Consider the following 23,626-nt stretch of genomic DNA (forward strand, 5'->3'; position numbering starts at 1 on the left):
TGTCAAGACTAATTGAATGATATAAAAACCAATTATAAAATAACAAAAAGCAGTGGTTTTTATAAATTAAAAGTGTCCTTGTTACGTATAAATTACTTACGTTCCTTTACATGAAGAGTAATATCTTGACTTTGAGTCTGACCGTCCTGATTCTTACCATAACAATTGTAAATGCCACTGTCTGCTGCCTGTATATTATTAATTGTAAGTGTAGGCACTCCATTATTCTGATTTAAACCATTATTTACTATTGTATATTTGTTTCCTGCGGATAGTATCACTGATTCTTTACTCCAAGAAATAGAAGTAATTACATGTGCTGGTGATGAAATTGTACATTGAAATGTTTCTGAGACTCCGATGTTAGCGTTGTATGTTGTTTGTACCGATACTGTTGGAAAATCTAAAGCAAATCATTAAAAAATGACAAGATGTCGTTAAAGACATAATATTTTGATTTTTATCAAAATCAAAAGATATTATATATGAAACCTAAATAATGTAAGAGGTATACAAATCATAACTGTCATGCAATCCACATATAACAACTCAATAAAAAAATCGATCGAAATGCAATTGCGATCCCCTTATCGTGTAGGTTTCTCTTTTCGAACTTGTTCACCAAATTGTCTGATACTCGAACTAAGTATGATTTATTATGTTTTTTAAAGTTGGATAAATGCACTGTTGAGGTACCGTCTTAATACTTTATACTTACTTACATTGTTTACAGCAGCTCAACCTTTATGTGAAAATACATATAAAAATATTAAATGATATTAACTTTAGGAAAATACCATTTTTTCTTACAAAATAGTTAAATCTAATGAGCATATTATAATATTAAAAAAATATATATACAATCAACATAATACAAACTACTTACGTAGTGCATGTATATTAAGAGTAATAGCTGAACTATATCCCCAACCGTCCTGGTTTGCTACATGGCAGTAGTAATTTGCAAAATCTGAAGACTGTACGTTATTAATTGTTAGAGTTGTCGATCCGCTTCTCTGACCCAAAGCATTGTAAGAAATAACATATTTGGTATCTTGATTTATTTGTGAAACTTCTTTTTTCCATATAATGTCTGTAACGTCGTGATGTGAGGAGTCAATTGTGCATTTCAGTGTTACAGCTCCTCCGGTAATGATGTCATATGTATTTTGCTCAGAGCTTACTATTGGATTATCTATATTAAAAATATAAGTAAACGAAATAAGTGTTTTATTACCAAAATAAATTTTCTATACTTTCAATGTTATACCATTTGTATACGGCAATATTTTTGAATCATCTCAGATTTTATGAGTTTGAATGTCCCTAGGGTAACTTCCGTCTTTCTTTTAATATCTTTAAAGTAAAGTAAAGTAATTGTTCAGTGCAATAGTAGAAAAACTTATTAAAAGTCGGGGTTTTAGATAGTCTAAGTATGTAATTGTAGACCAGATGTTTTTTTGTTTTTGTTATTTGGTTGCTGTGTTTCATTACTGCATATCCCACACTTTTCATTAAGTTATTTATAAAAGAATTTGATATAAAATTATTGTGCCTTTGATACCGATTTTACTTAACAAAGTTTTGCATTTTTAATCAAAGATTTACCCTACATTAGATTGCAGCGATGCAATGTGATTTTTTCAAAGCATTATCCCTCTTCTAATCAAAATAAAAGAGGGGCGAAAGATATTAAAGGGATATTTAAACTCATAAGTCGAAAATAAACTGACAACGCCATGGCTAAAAAAGAAAAAGACAAACATACAAACAATAGTACACAAAACACAATATAGAAAACTAAAGACTGAGCAACACGGACCCCACAAAAAACTGGGGGTGATTTCAGGTGCTCCGGAAGGGTAAGCAGATCCTACTCCACATTTGGCACCCGTCGTGTTGCTCATGTTAGTACAAACCTGGTAATAAGTCTAATTCGGTATGTCACATTCGGGAAAATGGGAATGGGATTGTAGTTACGACATTAGGAACATATCCGCTATCATCTGTGAAAGGGATATTCCGTAACGGTCAACCAGCTCGTGATGGCGTCCGTCAAATTTACGAAGGGATGATTTCAACTTCACCACTTGGAACTCTTGGTTTAATAGCTTCCTTGTGAGCAGCAACCCTCTATCAAGGAAATCATGATAGTAAATACAAACCCTGGAGTATCGTATCAACTGGGAGATATATACTCCGTATGTAGGCGCTGCTGGAATGTTGCTACATAAAAATGAAAAGTTCACAATTGGGAAGCTGAAATCATCTCTTTTGTCATAAAGTTTTGTTTTCAACCGACCCTCATTGTCAATTTCTAGATGTAAGTCAAGATATGAGGCAGATTTAACTGTATCTGTTGTATCATTTATCTCAAGTTCGATGGGATAGATGCGTTCAACATAGTCATCAAATTTTGAATTATTTAGTGAGAGAACATCATCTGTGTAGCAGAAAGTAAAGTTAAAGGATACTGCAAATTCTTTTCTTTCTTCCTAAGAAGTTCCTGTATGAAGTCAGCCTCATATGAATAAAAGAACAAGTCGGCAAGACGAGGGGCACAGTTGGTTCCCATGGGAATGCCGATTGTTTGTTGAAAAGCACATCCTCAAAACGTAACAAATATTTTGTCAATCAAGATATCAAGCATCTTGATAATGTCAGTTTCAGAGAATTTTTTGTTTGAATCAGAGCGATTTTTTACAAGGTAGGATTTATCTCTCCCTAAAACCAGATACTTGTATCTACGTTGGCCATTCTTTTTTACGATAGCAGGACCAATTCTTTCAATTTGTGTTTTAGTTTGGAATGGGGAATACTTGTGTAAAGTGTATAGAAAAGTCAAATGTTTAAATACTATTGCAAGATAAGAGAGTCTTAGATTGTATGTACTCTAAAAGATCTTTGGAATTTTTTAGTATCCACATCTGATTACGCCACCTCTTGAATAGGTAGTTTTACAATAACTTTGAAGCCCGGATTTGATTGCTGATAAAATTGATGTTAATAATTTAGAAAGAGGATTCGTGGAGCACCTGGAAGACCCAGAAATATGCCGTTGTTTGTAAGGACACTTGTGTAGTTTAGGTATCCAATACAGTGATGGAAGATCAAGTTAAAACTATGCATTATATACTTACGACCACCAGACTCTGAAATAAAAAAGAGAAGTCTATAAATATTGCATAGCAGTGTCTCAGCCAACTTCAACTTCATACTTAATTTGACCTTTTAACTGATGAGTCTTTAAAAGACAAAACGCGCGTCTGACGTAAAAAATGTTTATTCTGGTATCTATGACGAGTTTATTTTCGCTTGTTGTTCAAAATAATATAACTTAGAATAAAAGTTGATTTTGGTTTGCTTCATACGATGGTATGCAGTTTTGTTTTTGATCAGTTTTAACTTCTCTTAAAATCTGCCAAGAACTGCCATGGAAAATGTTCTAAACAATCCCTAGAACTAATCTGATTTCACGTTTTTAAAAAAAAGATAAAAAATAAAGAGATGTGGTATGACTGCCAATGTGACAACTATCCATCGGGGTTCGAATACCGTGGAAGTTAGTAATTATCGGTTACCATATAATTAATAAGATCTTCTTAATAAGAAATCAATATCATACTTAGTGCATGCATATTGGTGTGACTTTGAAATAAAGATGAATTGTGTTTTTCAAAATTAAAAAGACACTCATACTAAGATACCATAAACCAGTTTCATGGATTATTCAGTTACACAATTCGTCATCTTTTTTATTAGTAAATTTAAATATTTATAATCATGACAAAATACTAAAATTGTTGCCTAGTTCAACGCTTATACTTTCTTCTCCATTAAGAGTCCTGGTCGTATGGTATTCCAAGGGGAAATGTATGTTAATTTTCAATAAAGAAACAAATTGTTTCTTATTTTGTTCTTTTATCATTAAAAAAATATTAACAAAAATACCGATCTCCAAGTAATCTGAATAATTCAGTCGTCATATTCCACTGATCTACGATTGCTACATGAATGCCTGAATGCCTAGTTAATGGAAAATCGTCAATCAATCATTCGGAAGTAGCTCTGCATTTACACATCTCGATAACATTAAGCTTTCAGCTGATTGACTCTCTCACCCAAAGAGCACCAATCTAACTCATTGTTTCGTGACGGGTTTTTATCGTATAGAGAGTTCAGGCCATCACGAGTGGTAAAGTCGATCACGGGGAGTGACTGAATTATTCGGCTTAAAATCCAAGGCAAATTCAAAAAGAGGGAAATCCATAAGGCATGTTTTTAATCAAACGTTAGAATTTATCAACCAACAGAATGAATGTAAAACGACTGGGAACAGGCATTTTCCGAAGAAAATGGTGGGTATAACCTGATGTTATATCTAACTAAACCTCCCACGTCCTTCAAAAATGAGAAAAAAACCCATAAGGCCAAGAAAAGAAAAATGTGAAACAATTCAAACGAGAAAACTAAAGGCCTAATTTATAACAATTCCAAATACGAAAAACAAATATTACATAGAGGAACCAACGACTACCACTGAAAAACAGGCTGCTGACTTGAATGAGACAATTACGGAATGCGGCGGGGTAAAACATGTGTGTGAGTGCTTAACCCTGTCCTAACCTTGGACAGTGGTGTAACAGCACAACATTAGAACAAACTGTTAAAACAAAACAAATATTAGGACCGATAAAAACAATACATAAAAAAACTTCTTTGGAGAGTTTTGAACTCAAGTTGTTTTCGACAGTTCTAACCTCAAACTGATTCAAACAGTTCTAGGATAGAATAGTTTTTGACGGTGCTAGCATAAAACTCATTCATACAGTTTTATCTTTAGAAAAGTTTTGGATGGCGCTTTATTCGTTTAACAAGTTTTCATTGTATTTATTTATGAATTTATGTAAATTTCGGTTTACAACTTCTGATGCTATACCTTTCTAACATTTCTTTAAATCCTCTAGGAACTGTCAGGAAAACTTTTCTTAAACAGTCTCTCATGACAAATCTCCTGACACATTATTTTATCTATAACTTTAATCTAAAACAGATTCTGACAGTTCAACCACAGAACAATTTTTTACAGTGCAACCCTAGAATTAATGTTGTCCGTCAATCGATAGAACATTTTTGACAGATCTACAAATGTAGTTATTTAATTATTATTGTTCATTGTTATTTATTTATTTATTTTTGTTTCGTATGTATCTATTTTTGTTACGTATGTATTTATTTATTGATATCTAATCAAATTTATTTTTGTTACGTATGCATTTATTTAATAATATTTAAATAAATTTATTTTTGTTACGTATGTATTTATCTATTGATATTTAATTAAATTTATTTATGTACATGTATTTCTTTACTAGTATGACCGTTTATTTAAAAACACAATGTAGTGTTCCATTCTTTTACGTCATTTAATGAAATGCGACTGTTTTCTTTTCCATTCATGCTATACATGAAGTACAAGTAATGGATATTATAGGATTATTTTTATAATGATTCATTTCCAAAGTGATTGTCAGTCTAATGATAAGAATATTGTTATGTTTAGCATTGACCATGCGAAATAGTAGCCTCAATCGCAACCAATGTGAAACACAACATTATTATATACATATGTTTCGTATATAACTATGAAGTCAGTGGTCGTGTGTGTGTTACGATTGTTTCCGTAGTATAACTAGTAGTTATTAGATTTTTAAGAATTTGAGCAAATATTAGGTATAGTAAAAAGTACTCACAAAAGTACTGAACTCCAAGGTAAATTCAGAGGCTCTCTAGAGCCTTATCGCTCACCTGTATCTACTGTGGTTTAGGAAATCATGTAAAATAAGGTTAAAATCACAATAAATAGTATGAGATACCCTAATAATGATTGAGGCCAAGTTTGGCTTAATTTAGCCCAGTACTTAAATTAAAAGCAGTTCATCCCATTGTAGTCTTACAATAGTTACTGAAGACCCCTTATTATTATTTAAATTATTTTTCAAGTTGTGACCATTTGAAATTGTTTATTTTACAATTTTCCCATAGATTTCTATAGTAAACCCCTATGTTATATTTTTAGCCATGGTGGCCATGTTGGTTGGATGGAAGGGTCATCGGATACATTTCTAAATCAAGATACCCTATTGACTATTGTGGCTAAGTTTTATTCTATTTGGCTCAGTAGATTAAGTGAAGATTTTTGTAAAAGATTACAAAAATTTACGAAAAATTGTGAAAAATTGACTTTAAACTAATGAACATTTTTACCCCATGTCATACTTGATCTAAATGCTTTAGTTTCAGAGATATAAGCCAAATACTGCATTTTACCTCCATGTTCTTTTTTTAGCCATGGCGGCCAACTTGGTTGATGGGCGGGGTCATCGGATACATTTTAAAAAATAGATATCCTAAGGATGATTAAGGCCAAGTTTGATTTAATTTGGCCCAGTAGTTTCAGAGGAGAAGATTTTTGTAAAAGATTACAAAGATTTACGAAAAATTGCGAAAAATTTACTTTAAAGGGCAATAACTCATTCTGGGGTCAATTGACAATGTTGGTCATGTTTGACTTATTTGTAGATCTTAATTTGCTGAACAATTTTGCTGTTTACAGTTTATCTCTATTTATTATAATATTCAAGATAATAACCAAAAACTGCAAAATTTCCTTAAAATTATCAATTCAGGGGCAGCAACCCAACAACAGGTTGTTTGATGCGTCTGAAAATCTCAGGGCAGATAGATCTTGACCTGATGAACATTTTTGCCTCTTGTCAAGATTTGCTCTAAATCCTTTAGTTTCAGAGATATAAGCCAAAAACTGCATTTTACCTCCATGTTCTTTTTTTAGCCATGGCGGCCAACTTGGTTAATGGGCGGGGTCATTGGATACATTTAAAAAAAAAATTCCCTAAGAATGATATAGGCCACGTTTGGTTTAATTTGGCCTAGTATTTTCATAGAAGAAGATTTGTGTAAAAGATTACAAAAATTTACGAAAAATTGTGAAAATTTGACTTTAAAGGGCAATAACTCCTTCACGGGTCAATTGACAATTTTGGTCATGTTTGACTTATTTGTAGATCTTCCTTTGCTGAACAATTTTGCTATTTACAGTTTATCTCTTTCTATAATAATATTCAAGATAATAACCAAAAACTGCAAAATTTCCTTATAACTACCAATTCAGGAGCAGCCACCCAACAACGACTTGTCTGATGCGCCTAAAAATATAGGGCAGATAGATCTGGACCTGATAAACATTTAAACCCTTGTCAGATTTGCTCTTAACTTTTTAGATTCAGAAATATAAGCCAAAAACTGCATTTTACCGCCATGTTTTATTTTTAGCCAAGGCGGCCATCTTGGTTTATGGGCGGGGTCATCGGATACATTTTTTAAACTAGATTCCCTAAGGATGATATAGGCCAAGTTTAGTTTTATTTGGCCCTGTAGTTTCAGAGGAGAAGATTTTTGTAAAAGTTAACGGACGACGAAGACGACGGACGACGACGACGACGACGGACGACGGACGTCAAGTGATGAGAAAAGCTCATTTGGCCCTTTTGTTCCAGGTGAGCTAACATGGGGAAGTCCATAAAACCTGACAAAATCAAACGCTCGACTTCATCAACCAACAGAATGAATGGAAAACAAGTGTCATATTCCAGACTTGGTACAGGCATTTTCGGAAGAAAATGGTGGAGTAAACCTGGTTTTATAGTTAGCCCAACTTCCAACTTGTATAACAATTGTTTAAAGTTCCGTTACATTGATCAAATAAGGGAATAAAATGACAAAACAAAAAAATGATAATTTCAAAGTTGCATAAACTACATAAATCATAATAGGTAACACACCTTTATTCCTAGAATATTCTGTTTGAATCAAAATGATAAAATTAGAAGAGCTAAATAAAACAAATTAATGAATTATATAAATAGTTTAAGACAGCTGTTCAAACCATATTGTTTTAGAGATATTTTGTCGAACTGTTAGAATCTGGTCAGTACTGTCCAAGGCTAATTTAAAGGTGCCAGAAAAACTGTTATAGAGACTGTTCTGTAAAAGGTCTCGTGACAGTTCCTTGCAAATTTGGAGAGAACTTAGAACTCATCCCAAATGTAGCTAAATGTAACACACCATTATACACATTTAATACATAAGTTATTCAATTGAATCAAAATGAGTTGAAAATGGTCTTAAATAATTTAAACAAATAATCAATTTCACAAAATAATAACTTAAGTTATACGAAAACAGCAATTACTAAAGGAAATGGAGGATTTAGTATGGATGAACTAAGAATTTGAAATAGAATCAACATGCATAGAATGTGACCTTTTTCCATAGTAAATATTGAATTCAGTTTAATTGCTAGATAAAAAATTATGAGATATGTTATATAGTATAATTCAGTATATTTGTTTGCAACACAGATTAAATGCTTTTATGACAAAATAACTATTTGTCGCATAGACAAATGAATGGTGAAATTATATCTTATATATTATGGAGTTGTCATCTAGATTTCCAAAAAAGATAGATATCAATCTACAAAATTCAAAGTTCAATATATGTATCATGTTAAATAATCACTAATGGAAATTGTAGCTTAGAAATGATTCGATTTATGTCATGATAATATTTTTTTTTAATAACTAATATATACAAAACAGAAAAGAAAAAACATAGAACGTCTTTAATCTTTTTCTTTATTCTGTGAGGAGTAGAACAATGGTTAAGAAACAGTAACATGTACACCTTGTTTGAAATAAATCATAATTCAATATAAAGTACCATTCATATATCCTTTTAATAGTATATAAAAATGCAAGCAAAGCTGCTGAAGATCCTTATACAAATAAGATAAGTTATCACCTAAAGATTTGTAAGAAAAGAAAAAAAACTTACCTGCAATCGTTATCAATACTAGTGTTATAAGAGCCGGATATACCCAAATCAAGTAACGTGTCATCATAATCTGTCAAAAGTTTTTTCTTACAATCATAATCCTGTAATGTTCATTTCATATGAAATATTCTAGAATGTTTCGTTTTTAAAACGTATTTCTATCTCAGTAACTGACCGTTAAATTGCAAATTAATAATTAATACAAATAATGATGTAGCTTCTAAAACTGTAAACCATTTCTGTATTTCACCAATGTTTAATTACAATACAATGAAGTTATTTAGAATATCAATTAAAACTCATTACTCAAACGTATTCAAAAAGGTAAAATGAACATTTCATTCCATTATATTCTTTAATGCACTGATATACTCAAAATGCCACCAGTGTTTATTTGATTTTAAAACTTTAAAACAATTTATATATTTTCCTACTCACACTTTTGGTTTCGAATAAAGATTATACCAGAAACATATGTTTTTGGCACCGAAATCGGTTTATATGTTCATTGTATGCCACATATGATGGAAATGTCTATTATTTGAGACCTCACTCATTTTGATGACAAAATTAATTGTAAAAAATTATCCGATCTGAATTGAAATATCTAGGATATATAAAGCGGAGTATACATAATTGGACAGTATATCGGATTTTAATGAAATTGTGTATGCATTTAGAACTCATTGAACTATATCTAAATATTGAAACATTGATAAATGTAGCATATATACTGTCAGAGATACAACCATTAATTAAAATAGTTATGAAACCAATCCAAAAATGTATAAAATGTATGTAAAATGCAATTTGTCAATTTAAATGTTCTCGAAATACGGACCACATAATTTTGTTTAAAAATTATATATTATTGCTGTTAACTTTTCCGTTTTAATGATATATAAATTTAATGGTTCATCGATTTTTTCAGTAAGATTCAGTTGCCATATTTCGAGTGAAAAGAGTGTTACATTGCAAAAAAAGGCGTAAAGTCGGAACTTCATGCTGCAAATTCGTAACTGTCTATATTAAACTTATTTGATGTAGATAGCAAAACTGAATTCAGTGATCCCCTAATATTATCATATCTTCTTGATTAAAATTTATCTAGGAGAAAGGAATGTTATCGAAAAAAAAACAACAATTACAATTGTGTATGCAGAGTATTAAAAAAAAATTAAAAATGAAAATCCGTTATTGAAAAAACTGTTTTCAGACGCACAAGCAAGATAATATAAAGAAGGATTTTTCTTTAAAGAGAGGCTAAATATTCCAAAGGGATATTCAAACTCTTGAATGAGTTGAAAACAGTATTTTAACTATCATGACAGCATCTGGTTTTAGAATAAATTTGTTTATTTCCTTTTCAAATACCCTAGGAGTGAATCAATATCAATTCCAAAAAATATGCGATCTTGAATGACTTGAAAACAGTATTGTAACTATATTCCTTGTTAATAAGTCTGTTTAAAGGTTTGGTTAGCATTTGAGATGAAAGACGACGTGTGTGTGCTTTGTATAGAATGTTACCATAAAAATGGGATGTGGACGTATAAGATGTCTGCACGTTGATTAAAATTTACGAATGTTTCCTTGTATCAATGATAAAATTAATAAAAGTTTTGAGTTAACATGGATGGTATATAAATTAACGGGCTCTATGCACAAGATAATCTATGCTCATTTGACCATGAGTTGGCATTACATTTGTCAATATCTTTAAAATCTGTAAAAGGTTGACAAATATAATGCCTAACAATGTTAAAATGAGCACATGGTGTTAGTTGAAAGATTTATTTCTTTTCTTAAAGAAAAATTCGGAACTTTGGTCTTTGAAGCGGACCTATAAAATATTTGAAAGGCAGCCATTTTAATTTGACGAAGCTTAATCATTCAAGAAAACCAACTTTTTTACGATCAACAAGTATGCAAATACATGAAGACTTACTTTTAAAATAATTTTATATAATATCTATTGAGCAACACCAACAGAAATGTCCAGTTTGATCTCCAGCGTCGTTCAAAATACATCTGACGTTACAATTTCAATTTTGACGTCGCGCACGTGCAACCCCTATTTTATTTGAAATATATCATGGCTTTTTTAACTAAGCGAAAAAAAAGGCGATATATAAGAATTGTGTTTCGAGTGGTTAAGAAACACGACACATATTTGTTCTGTAAAACTAGGTTCTACTTAAAATAATTAGATAGCAATTTACGGCTACTTACAATCTAATACTTGCATAGTGGTAATTGTCAGATTTACTATCAACTACAACACTTTTTGTTGGCGTCCTAGTCAGATTTATTTGTATGTTTGTTTGAGTTATTTTAGTCAGTTGTGTCGTATGTCTGTGAAGTGGTAACACAATTTAGGCTGCTGAATCCCAATTGTCAATTTAACCAATTAGGTATGTTTTAATGGACACCCCTTTTGAGTTTACCTTGGAGTTCGGAATTTTTGTTAATACTTTTTATTGATAACAAAAATAAGGGACGCACTTCGTCAACATAACAATATGTTTCTTATTGAAAATAAACATACAATTCTTTTAAGAATACCATACGACCAGGACTCTTAATGGAGAAGAAAGTATAAGCATTGAACTAAGCAATAATCTTTCCATAGAAAGAACTTCTGAATTATCTGTTTACAAACTTTGAATTGCTCGAAATACTAGGTATTTTCTACCTCAGGAATAGATTACCTTAGCTGTTTTTGGCAAAACCTTTCGTAATTTTGGGTCGTCAGTGCTCTTCAATTTCGTACTTTCATGGAAATGGACCTTCATCTGGAACGCTCAAACATTTCAAAACCAGGGGTGTATAATTACGCCGAAACGTTTATTTGTTCATAACCGATAATTTTTAATTCAATTATCCCCTTTGCCACCAAGCGATAACCTGCCAGATGACACATATTCTTTAGTTTGGACAGTGAATTATTTGTACAATTTTTTTATACACCATTCAAATTTATTTCGTCATGTTTAGTGTTTCTGTTGTCTTTGTTCATCTCTTATATTTGATGTGTTTCCCTCCATTTTAGTTTGTAACCCGGATTTGTTTTTTCTCAATCGATTTCGAACAGCGGTATATTACTGTTGCCTTTATTTATATACATGTATAACATTGCAATAAGAGGTATGCAATTATACTTTTAAACAAATTGGGTCAAACATTTTAAGGTGAAGTTGAGGTTTGGTCGTGATAAAAAAGGTGAAAAACTATGAAATTAGTAAATCTGAAATTGTTAAACTGAATTATTTTAAAGACCCCTTAACATAAAATTGTTCATATGGTGGATTAAAGCTGGTAACAATTTCTATTATTTTATGTATTTGTCCTTTAAGCAGTATACTACACTGTATAAAATTTTTTGAGAAAACGCAGCTGTCATTTTTTTTATTTGCATTTATTCTTCTACACAATTAATGAATATTTAAAAATATAAATAAGCGATTTGCTTCATGCCCATCTAGTAATGGATGACATTTGGAGCTGTGGAAACAGTGCTGAAACCGCCAAACATTATCTTTTGGACTATGTTCGCTACCGTGTAGCGAGAAGGAGAAAATGGTTTCTGGAAGAATTCAAGTACCAGCCACGATCTCGAACTTGTTGCACATTAGCGAATCTCTAGATAATAAAACCAACACAGAAAATTTTAATTAGTTCAGATATATGTCAAAGAGTGTGGTCGCTTCTGTATTACTTGAGAGGTACTGTTATCAACAACAGTGATTCAATGTTTCTTCTTTTTTGTTTTCTGTATATACAGAATTATCTATATACAGAATAATCTATATTTCTAATATTTTGAAAGCATGCTTACACTAGTAAATTCTGTAATGATGATAGAAAACTAAAAGTACTTACATATTGCTTGGTATATAATGTTACCATGGCTAAAGTCCGTTATAGAGAATAAGTATACACATTACTAAACACATGGATACTTTTGATTGATCCTTAATCCTGACCTTTACATATTTAATCCCATCCGTGATAATGACGTATTCCAGTTAACTCGACTTACCGAATCATCCTTTTACTAGTGTGGGCAGTGCGACCGTATATAAACACAAACTTTATGTCATTGTTTTCCTTCTTTGTTTATTAATATATATTTATATATACAAAAACTCCTTTATTGTTATTGAAAAGTTTTTATATTTATGTAATGCAGAAGACAACTCTTAGTTGTTTAACTTGTGTCCGATCCTATGTCATGTATTATTTCGACAATAAAATATGTTTAAACTAACTAGAATAGGTCTCCTGACAATACTTGATCCCAACTGTAGCTAAATGTAAAAAATTATTCAACATATTGGATACAAAATTAATTAAAATGATTCAACATGAAGTAAAACGGTTTTTAAGAATATATAAGGGAATCCAAGCATAAAAAGGAGAGAACTAATTTAAATTATACGAAGGCAGTAATTACTTAAGTAAATAGAAGACTTAGTGTGAGTTTCAGATTGAATACATGAACTTAGAACTTAAAAAGAATTAACATGTTCAAAATAATCACAATGACTTCCTTTGCCTCCAGCACTGGGTCGATACCTCTGTTGGTGGACTATCAGTCGGTAGCATCAGCTCAGTAGTCAGCTCTTGATATGATTTATAACAAACCTTTCTAAAATTGTCCGCTAATAAAGTTTGAACGTATAAAGAAACTAAGGTTTCAACTCCCTCAGGCAAAGTTGACCTTAAATGGATTGTGCTATTTTTAGGTCCTTTTTGGTCATATAGCTCCTCAATTGACTCGATTCTTAAACATCCTAGGCTTTCAAATATTCGGCGTTCCCGACGAAGGTAAATCCAGAAAAGCTCTTCGGAAACATAACATTTACAACCTGTTGTTTTCTTTTTTTTTCAACACTAAATATTGAATTCTCTATACTTGCTAGTTGCGAATTTATAAGAAATATGATAGTATTATTTAGTCTATTTATTAGCAACAAATATTAAATATGTTTATGTCTATATAACTAATTGTATCATAGACATATGAATTGACATATGAACTGAAAAATAATATTTAATTTATATATTGATTTTTTTATTCTTGTTTTTCAAATAAGATTGATACAATTAATCAAAGTTCAATTTATTAATCCGGTTAAATGCTAAGTTAAGGAAACTAGTCAACTGTGGTTAATCAATTAATGTCAATAAATGTTTATAGCTTATATATACTGAGCAATCAAAAGGGGAAAAAAATTAACCTGCAAACATTATCAACAGATGTACTATATATTTCGGTATGTGCCTGTTCCAAGTCAGGAGCCTGTAATTCAGTGGTTGTCGTTTGTTGCTGTATATCCTATTTGTTTTTGTTCATTATATTGTACATAAATATGGCCGTTAGTTTTCTCGTTTGATGTTCTTTACATTTGTCATTTCGGGGACTTTTATAGCTGACTGTGCTGTTTATTTTCTTTAAAATTGTTATAGTACCCTTTCTTGTGAATATGTAAACCTATTTGAGTGACCGATCGTGTTGAATGAAAATTAATATAAATACCAATGATTAGTTTCTTAACCTGAAACATGTATTTGATCAACGTTTTGTCTTGACAATACAATGGAGTTCTTTTCAGTGGTAATTAAAATTCAATACTCAAACTAATTGAAAAATATAAAATGAAAATTTCATTCCACTATACTATATTCACAGGTAGTAACATCGTCATATCGAGAATTGTTAAATACATTGATTTTGTCATACCTTGGTGCAGTTGGCCCTTGAACTATTACCTCACTGTTTTAAAAATCAAATGAAATGAAAAAAGACATTTGAATCAATATTGTACTTCAGTTGTTGTACTTTAAAATTGTCGTTGCAAGAACTGAACACAAGTAACGCATACTTTCTCAAATATATATTATTTAGTTAAACAATTGACATGGTTCAGTTAATTGCCTAGAAATTTGTCATGTATTATATAAAATTTGTTATGGTTTAGATCTAAATTGGTACATAATCGTTTGACGTTGAAATATTGAAATTTGTTTGAAGGCGTAGGTGGAATAAACCATCACAAGAAATTAACCAGTTGACAAATCAGAAAAAGTAGTTTTTTACCGATTTGGTGGGTTTAATCGGTGAAACTTGCGTGGAATATTCTTAGTGACTAAGTGGGTTTCGAAAGAGTGATAGAATAACTGTCAATAATGGAATTAATACAGACACACCTCTTTTGTACAGACATGTCGATCATGAACTCCGGCAGGAATCTCCACGGAAATATAGTGAGCGGGTCAATTGATAAACCCTTGTAATATCTAAAGACTTTAATATCAGGTTCATATGAGAAACATCCTCCTCAAGATTCCTGAATGATCCCTTAATAGAGTTTAAGGGAAAAATAATTAGCTCTTCATCCCAAATTATATCGTAAGTCCATCAACACAGAGAAAAATCTAACATCTCACAACATTTTAAAAGAACTGGCTTATAATTCACTTCGCCAGACGCACGGTTCGATTACATTACACTCATCAGTGGCGCTCGATTAAAAACAGTTAGAAGGTTAAATTCACATACACTGTTAACGAGCATATAAACAAAAATTATGAAAAGTTCTGCCAAATTCGTTTAAGACGGTCCTAACACCGCTTGTGATGGAGTTTTTATTTTGCAGAATATGTAACATTTATAAAAATTCTTAATCCGAACTTATGAAAATAAGGAGACGTGATGTGATTTTTCAACTAGATATCTTACCACTTGAGCCCAAGGGATTAGGTTGCATTTGTTCTTTTACGTTTTCATTATGAGACCAATAATACGTATAAAATTGAAATAATATGCGAATAAATTTGTACTATAAACATAAAGATCATTCATGATAGTTTAACCTTCAAAGGGTTAAATAGCCACCTTAATTAGCGTTAGAATATGTACCATAGTATGTGTCCCATATATAAACAAGTTGCTTTCTTTAAAAAAAAGAAAAACAATACGTGAACCTAAGACCGCTGACTGCCGGGTCACCAAGAGATGTTTGCTGACTTTGTGTTTGCTTTTGAAATGAAATAATTGACTGTAATTAGAAGAAGTCAGTTGAAAGTGTATATTTACATCTACTATTTGAATATACATTTTAAAGCTAGACTATTTTATTTAGTACTTGGGAATGTACATAATTTTTCCCGGTGATAACCCTTTTGCAAATCCCAATTTCTACAAACCGGATGACTTATGTAAATTGCACAAACCAATCGCAATAAAAATTTATGCACTCAGTTTGCTTTATAATCTGGAATTCTGCATGCATTTATTTTATCTATCATTTCTTTATATTTTGCTTCCTGCATGGACCTTCATGTTCCAAACTCGTTATTGAAGCTGTCTGTACTCATGGTAGATGTTAATTGTATAGATAAATATAAAGTCCAATTTCAATGTGCAATGAAACCTGAGACATGCAACTGATTGGGACATCTTATTGAGAGACTTTTTGGGGTCTAATAAAACATCTCAAATTTTAAGGATTTCCTGATTTTACTTAAATCAATTCAAATATTTTACAGGGAAACTTGGTTTTGCCGAAGAATATCTTAATTCAGAAATTTTATGAATACCTGTACATACCCTAAAAAGTAAAAAATTTATATAAAACGGTATGTAGATATAAAAAGATACCAGAATTAAAATGATGTTTGCCAGACGCCAGTCTACAAAAAAAGCATCAGTGACACTCGAATGAAAAAAGTTAAAAGGCCAAATAAATTACAAAGTTAAGGAATCCATTCCTTGGGTAGACAATTCTTATCTTTTCGAAAAGGTCAAAGTTTATTATAGGACAGTGACTCAAAAAAGAAACAGAAGAGAAGCACCTAGAGGTGAGAATACCGTAAGTAATGATGACCGTGCATGAAAGTCACATGTCAATCTCTTACAGCCGTGTCCTAAATTTAGATAAGAAAAACGAAAATGCGCATTCACGAGTGAAATTAGTATTATTGGAATTTTTGAGAACGCAAACCGATAGTGTGCGTTTGAAATGTGATCTATAATCTAAATGAATCAAGACGTGTAGGATAGTTGGGCAACACAGTGAATACAATTTTCAAAACTGTACCATAGTACAAATATGTAGATGCTATAAGGTTGAACTATTAAAACAAACAAACAAAAATAGAATCGAAATTTTATAATAAACATACGTTCCTGTTAGTAATTTTTTTCCGAAAAATTTTAATATATATACATGTAGTATCAATAAACACAAACGTCAAGTATTTACGGACGGACATTTTTTTTTATCAAATGAATCTATTTTTAAATTCTACCATTCCACTATATGAGTAGATAACTATACAAAATATAAGCAAAGACTTATAAATCCATGCTAAAACAATACAAAAAAAAATAACATTATTATAGTACTTAATTGAATTTTTGTTATGATTACTGTAAATTATTATTACGTTTTTTTGTGTGAGCTGCAACGATTTAAAATCTTTGTGAATTGAAAACACACAAGTATTTTTATTCACGACCGTTTACAATTTAAATATTTAATTAATTTATCTTACTTTCCGTTTTATGGATATATTACAATACAAAAAAATAAATAAAAAATTACTTATAAAACCTTACTAAAACGGTAGGAAAATAATTAACGTAGAAATATGATTATTATTGTTTCTCAACATTTTTTTTGTATGATGCAAGGATTTATTCAGATTTAATTAGTATGCATGTTTCATTTACAAATGAATATTTTAAAAATACCAAAGCCGATTATCTTGTCATATAAATACTTATTTTTTAATTGCAACTCTGAAAATATTCTGACTTCAATTTAATATTTAGTTTCTACAGAAACATAAATACAGTATATATTTTGTATATATTTCTTTGATTTCTATTAAATCAATTAAATTGAATACTTTTGATAATAATATTATCTTCCTGTTTTTCCGATCTAATATACACATTTAAACCAGAACGTTCTCTCCTTAGTCTATGATGAAAAGACACACTAGGTTAAATCTTCAGACTTTATTTGTTTACATGTTATCATGACAATGCACAATACCACGTTATAATTGACCTAGATACACACAGTGTACAGGGGTCGTTTTAAAACAAATGTAATTGCGTTGTCATAATACTTGTTTAGAAACTTTCACATCAAAGCGCTTATAAACATTCACGTTATTAAAAACACATATGTTTTGTGAAAAGGCAAAAAGGTTCTTATATCTAAACGATTTATTGACTGCAACCTAGCCTTATTGTTTACTTTCCAATTTACTTTGATGGTGTAATGTCACGTGGTAGCCTAGCCATAGAGGGACCGTATCAAAGACGTAGATAACTACCTTTATAAATGATCAAAAACTTTCGAGACGTTCCGAGAATTTTATTCCGACTTCCGGCCGAGAGATATCAAGTGGCCCATAGACACATCCAAAACTCGCCAATATATAAGCGTGAAACCCCTCAGGGGGTTCACGCAATCAGTCGGTAAGCATTTAATTGAGGCAACAGTAGTTTACCTATGTTCAAATCTTTAGCGATTAAAAAGACAAATCAAGGTAAAACACACACACACACACACTTTATTCATCAACGGGGTATTTTTTCAAATGTATGCTATAGATTATGTCAATACAGAAGCACTGACTACTGAGATGATGATACCCTCGATGACTAACAGTTGCCTATCAGTAATATCGAACCAGTGCTAGTGTTTTAGTGTAGAATCGCCAGAATCTGTTCTAAGGTTGAACTGTCCTAAAGTGAATTTAAAAGATATGCTATTCAGTGCTTGTAGTTATAATATAAATAAAGCTCATAATATATGTAATATTATACTCGATAATTAGGAAAACTGTCTTTCGAGTTGTAGAGAAACATGACACGTATGTGTTATGAAACATGGTTCTACTTTATCAAACAGTTAGACAGAAATTTAATTTATATTTAAAACTTGCATAATGGTAATATTATTAGAAACACAATAACAGACGTTATTTGTTGAAATTACAATATGCTTCTTTATTAAATATTTACTTATATTTCCCCTTGGAATATAGCTCTGCTTGGAATATAACACGATCAGGACTCCTAATGGAGTTTTATATTACCTCATATATAATTAAAAAAAAATAATGCAATAATGGAAAATATGATGAATGTTGTTACTAAATATTCTATTTTAAAATGGTTCATTAGTTTCATTTAAATGATTGAAACACACGAACAGTAATTTTGTAACTTTCTTTAAATATAGAAAAAAAAATGGTTCAAATCAACATAAAAACGTTCAGTGGAACATGTAGACGAATTTTTTATCTTTCGTTTTACAAGAGGTTTTTTGTGTTATTTTTTTCTATATATCCAGAATTATTAAAAGAAGATTTTTTGTGTTTTTGTGATAAAGTTGAAGCCATTATTTCGAAGGTACTAAATACCCTTCCGAATAACCACAGCTCGACCCAGTATCAATCTTTTATTTTAAGTGTATTGTTTTGGATCTGTTTATCTTTGTCAGTTTCCTTTAATATTGATCATGTTGTTTCTGGGTCTGTTTTTTGTCTATGATGCTTATGCTCCTGAACAAAAACCGGAAGTCTAAATTAATAGCTTTGTTTGTCTGTCATTCTTTCCATCCGTCCTTACGTCTGTCCATCCATCAGTCATTACATGAGTCCGATAAAAAGGGTAACCGGGTCATGTAATGAGAGTCCCTTGCTTGATTGGAATGAAATTAATACAGATGGAAGATAAACGAAAGTGAAAGTAGTCTGTAGTTTTGGGGTTCAATAGGTCAATGATTCAGATCACATATTGTTACTTAAAATGGTTTACGAAGGTATCTAAAGTTTCCATTGCTTCTTTTGAATAAAACATTCAAATGAAATATATAGAACAGGGTAGAAGCCTATTGATTTTGGGGTCAAAAATCATTGTCACTGTTACTAAAATTATATTATTTTTTTTTAATTTGGTTTGCGGGATTGTATCCAGGTATGGATTGTTACACATTTATACAAGTGTCCCGCAAAGCATACTACTATTTTGAATCAGGAAATAAAATAGTTTTCTCTCAATAAATGTGCAATTCGGGAGCATCAGTAGGCAGTTTCAGTGTCTTAATTGTTGATCATATTTCCATTCAAAAATTGTATCTTCTTATATTGTACATTTGTGTGTCTGATAAACCCTTATCAGTTAACTGTGATGATAGTAAATGTATAACGTGAGGAGGCTAGTAGTTGAATGTTTTACTCCCTTTTATAGTTCAACTTTATTTCGTTGAGAGTTTGGTCCTACTTGTAGGAAAATTAAGACCGTAAGAAGATATTAATAGTTAAGTTGATTGATACCTTTCATGTATGAAAACAATTCCCTACGATGTGTGCTTTCATTCCAGAGAACATATTATTTGTACGTGTAGTTCAGCATATTAAATCTTTTTTTCTCTGAAACCACTCTACGGTTATATATAAAGCTGTAAGATCATCTTTTGAGGGAAAGGGATGTCAGGAATTTACTTTGATCAGTAGATAGTTTGACGGGAAAAGCGTTCGTTATCAATTTGATGGGTTTTTTTTGTGGAGAACAGGTACTGAAAAGCAAATAGTTCATTGTTTTTTTATTAGTCTGGTTTTTCATGTCGATGTCCACATCTCACTCATTTTCATCTGTTGAACATAATATCACATGAAAAGATAACAGGAATAACCAAATATATTGGACATTACAAAAGATCAAACGAACAACTAACAGGCGAAGTATACCATATCCCGAAAACAAAAGATGTGAAAATACCAATCACTACATAGTAAAGGACATACTACACACTTTCTGTATAATCAAGAGTATCACACATGATCGTTTTAATATGAAAATTTATTTACATAAGAAAATGCCTGTACCATGTCAGGAATATGACAGTTGTTTTCTATTCGTTTGATGTGTTTGAGCTTTTGATTTTGCCATTTTTAAGGGACTTTCCGTTTTGAATTTTCCTTGGAGTTCGGTATTTTTGTAATTTTACTTTTTACAAATATATTGCCATGCCCTTGAACGGATTTTTTAAATTTTAATTGACCCTGTGTGTTGCACATATGCATATCAAAAATTAATAGGAATATTTTAATGCCCATTATTTTTTCTCTCAATTCTCCTGCATATACATGTTATATTCAGATTTTCCATCGAACATAAACATTTGGTATAAAAAGGATTTGACTTTCGACTATCAAATTTTGAATTTGTAAACGTAATCAACTACTTATGTTGCTAATTATGGAAGTGATAAAACTTTACGATGAACAGTGACAATAAATTAAAATCGAACAAATTCTTGAGGTAATTATGCCAATCATAAACAGTAATTTGTCCAATGCTACTCCATCTGTCCGTCAATATTGAGACACAAAAAGTATTTTTTTTAATCCAACTAAGCATTGTTTCTCCGCATTTTGACATAACGCGTCGCCAGTAAAACTGCATTTGCGACAGTCATATCATCAATTGACAGCGGCAACTCTTCAACTACAGTACTGGTGGAGCTTAATTCTAGTTTATTTTGTTTTTCTAAGAAAAACAGGTACCTTACCAATTAGGTAAACTAGTATTGGTACCTTACCAATTAGGTATACAGCCGCATTTTTGCGCCTGTCCCAAGTCAGGAGCCTCTGTCCTTTGTTAGTCTTGTATCATTTTTAATTTTAGTTTTTTTTGTATAATTTGGAGTTTAGTATGACGTCCATTATCACTGAACTAGTATACATATTTGTTTAGGGGCCAGCTGAAGGACGCCTCCGGGTGCGGGAGTTTCTCGCTGCATTGAAGACCCATTGGTGGCCTTCGGCTGTTGTCTGCTCTATGGTCAAGTTGTTGTCTCTTTGACACATTCCCCATTTCCATTCTCAATTTTAGGTATAAATGTATTCAATGTTGTTTTAATTGCAGGTTTGGTTGAACTATAATGTTTGTTCATTATTTTACAATTGCATTTTTAAGAAAAAAAAGCCCTCTAAAATAGACATTTGAATTTTTTCTTTGCTTTCTTGGTTTTGTTATGCCGTGGCTATTAAGGGAATACGATACAGTAGCAGGGGCAGATAATAACGTTTTCAAAACTGTTCGTGTTGTTTTCGCGACGTTGTTAATCAGAACGTTGTAATTTCGCGAAGTTTCTAATAAGAACGATTACATTTCGCGACGTCGTTTTAAATGTAGTCACATTTGCGGAAAATCCAGTGACGTCACAAATCCGGTTGCGCGAATTTGAAAAAAAAGTACCTGCCAAGAAAATCGGCCATATCATGAAAATTGTTATATTCATTCTTTAATATTGAGGTCAGCAGTATTAACTTGAAATGTGAAAAAAAAAATTAAATCCACATTCATACTCTTGTATATGTTTTATTTCATATAGGAAATGAATAACAGATATGCAAATAATGATACGTCGATGAGACAGAAACCCAACTAAACAAAAAGACCAATAAGTAATTAAATGTAATTTAGATATCAACGTACTGTCTTGATCTATATATAATATCTACACCATTTGGAAAACTGTATGGAGAATTGTGCAAATAAATTTAACAGAGACTATCAACAAAATGACAAAATAACATGATTAATAAAGACAACGCCTCATACTGCACCTGACTTTGAATAAGTACATTAAAAAGTTTAACGGCATTTTTAGAATTTAACCCAGTGGAATACATATGTGTATGAAAAAGAACTGTCAGTTTAAAAGTCACAGTTATAAGCCCCGTATTATAGACGGAATGACGGACGGACAGACGGACAGGTGTAAAACAATACGCCACCCAACTTTCATTTGCGGGGGTATAAAAATACCCTGAAGACAAATAAACTTAGGCAACTTATCTATTGATACAAAATCATGCAATTTCATGATCTAATACCGACTGCTGTACTTCCTATGAAATGTTAAACTACACCGTAATGGACTTTATTGAGACAATTACGACATGAATTTGCTCGAAACAGCTCTAAATATACACATTTTTGAACATGTTCAGAGTAGTTCTAAGCTGACCCGAGTTAATTTGGGTATGATTTTGTGTTCATATAATGCCTATATAGTAGGCCGATAGTTTTCTTGATTGAATTGTTCACATTTTCATGTCGGGGCTTTTTAAAACTGACTAAACAGTGAGGCTTTTTTTTTTGGTGAAGGCCGTGCGGTGACCCTTAATTGCGTTTATCTTCGTAATTTGAAATATGGTTGATAGTTGTCTCATTGGCAATCATACCAACTGTCCTTATTTTTATATTATCCCACTTACTTGATAATTGTTTCATATTTTGTCTTGTTGGGACCTTTTGAATAATTAAAAATATGCCCAAGCTGTGTTGTCTGCATGAGTTGAAGGACTAATGTCGGACTGAGATGCAAATTATTTTTTATGCCAACGCCGTAGCGGAGGGGGCATTAAGTTTTACCCTTGTCCGTCTGTACGTACGTATGTACGTCCCAAAATTGGTTTCCGTTCTCTAACTTGAGTTTGCCTCAACCAAATGTTATGAAACTTATACACAACGCTTATTACCACAAAACACAGATCAAGTTTGAATTTTGGTGGCGTCACTTTTACCATTCTAGAGTTATGCCCCTTTACAAATGGAAAAATTGCTGAATTTTTCGTTTCCGTTCTCTAACTTTAGTTTGCCTCAACCAAA

At 31.4% G+C, this 23,626-nt stretch overlaps 1 long non-coding RNA gene across 1 annotated transcript; it reads right to left on the bottom strand.

The window, feature by feature from the left end:
• Positions 1–268: 268 nt before the first annotated feature.
• On the bottom strand, positions 269–9,041 carry LOC127730152 (uncharacterized). The gene is made up of 4 exons (XR_007994978.1): positions 8,917–9,041; positions 3,141–3,152; positions 887–1,195; positions 269–403 (listed from the first exon to the last, which is right to left on the bottom strand). It is a non-coding gene; the product is annotated as an uncharacterized LOC127730152 (long non-coding RNA).
• Between the last annotated feature and the right edge of the window lie 14,585 nt (positions 9,042–23,626).

This window comes from Mytilus californianus, unplaced genomic scaffold (assembly GCF_021869535.1).
Source record: "Mytilus californianus isolate M0D057914Y unplaced genomic scaffold, xbMytCali1.0.p SCAF_2, whole genome shotgun sequence".
Lineage (NCBI taxonomy): Eukaryota > Metazoa > Mollusca > Bivalvia > Mytilida > Mytilidae > Mytilus > Mytilus californianus.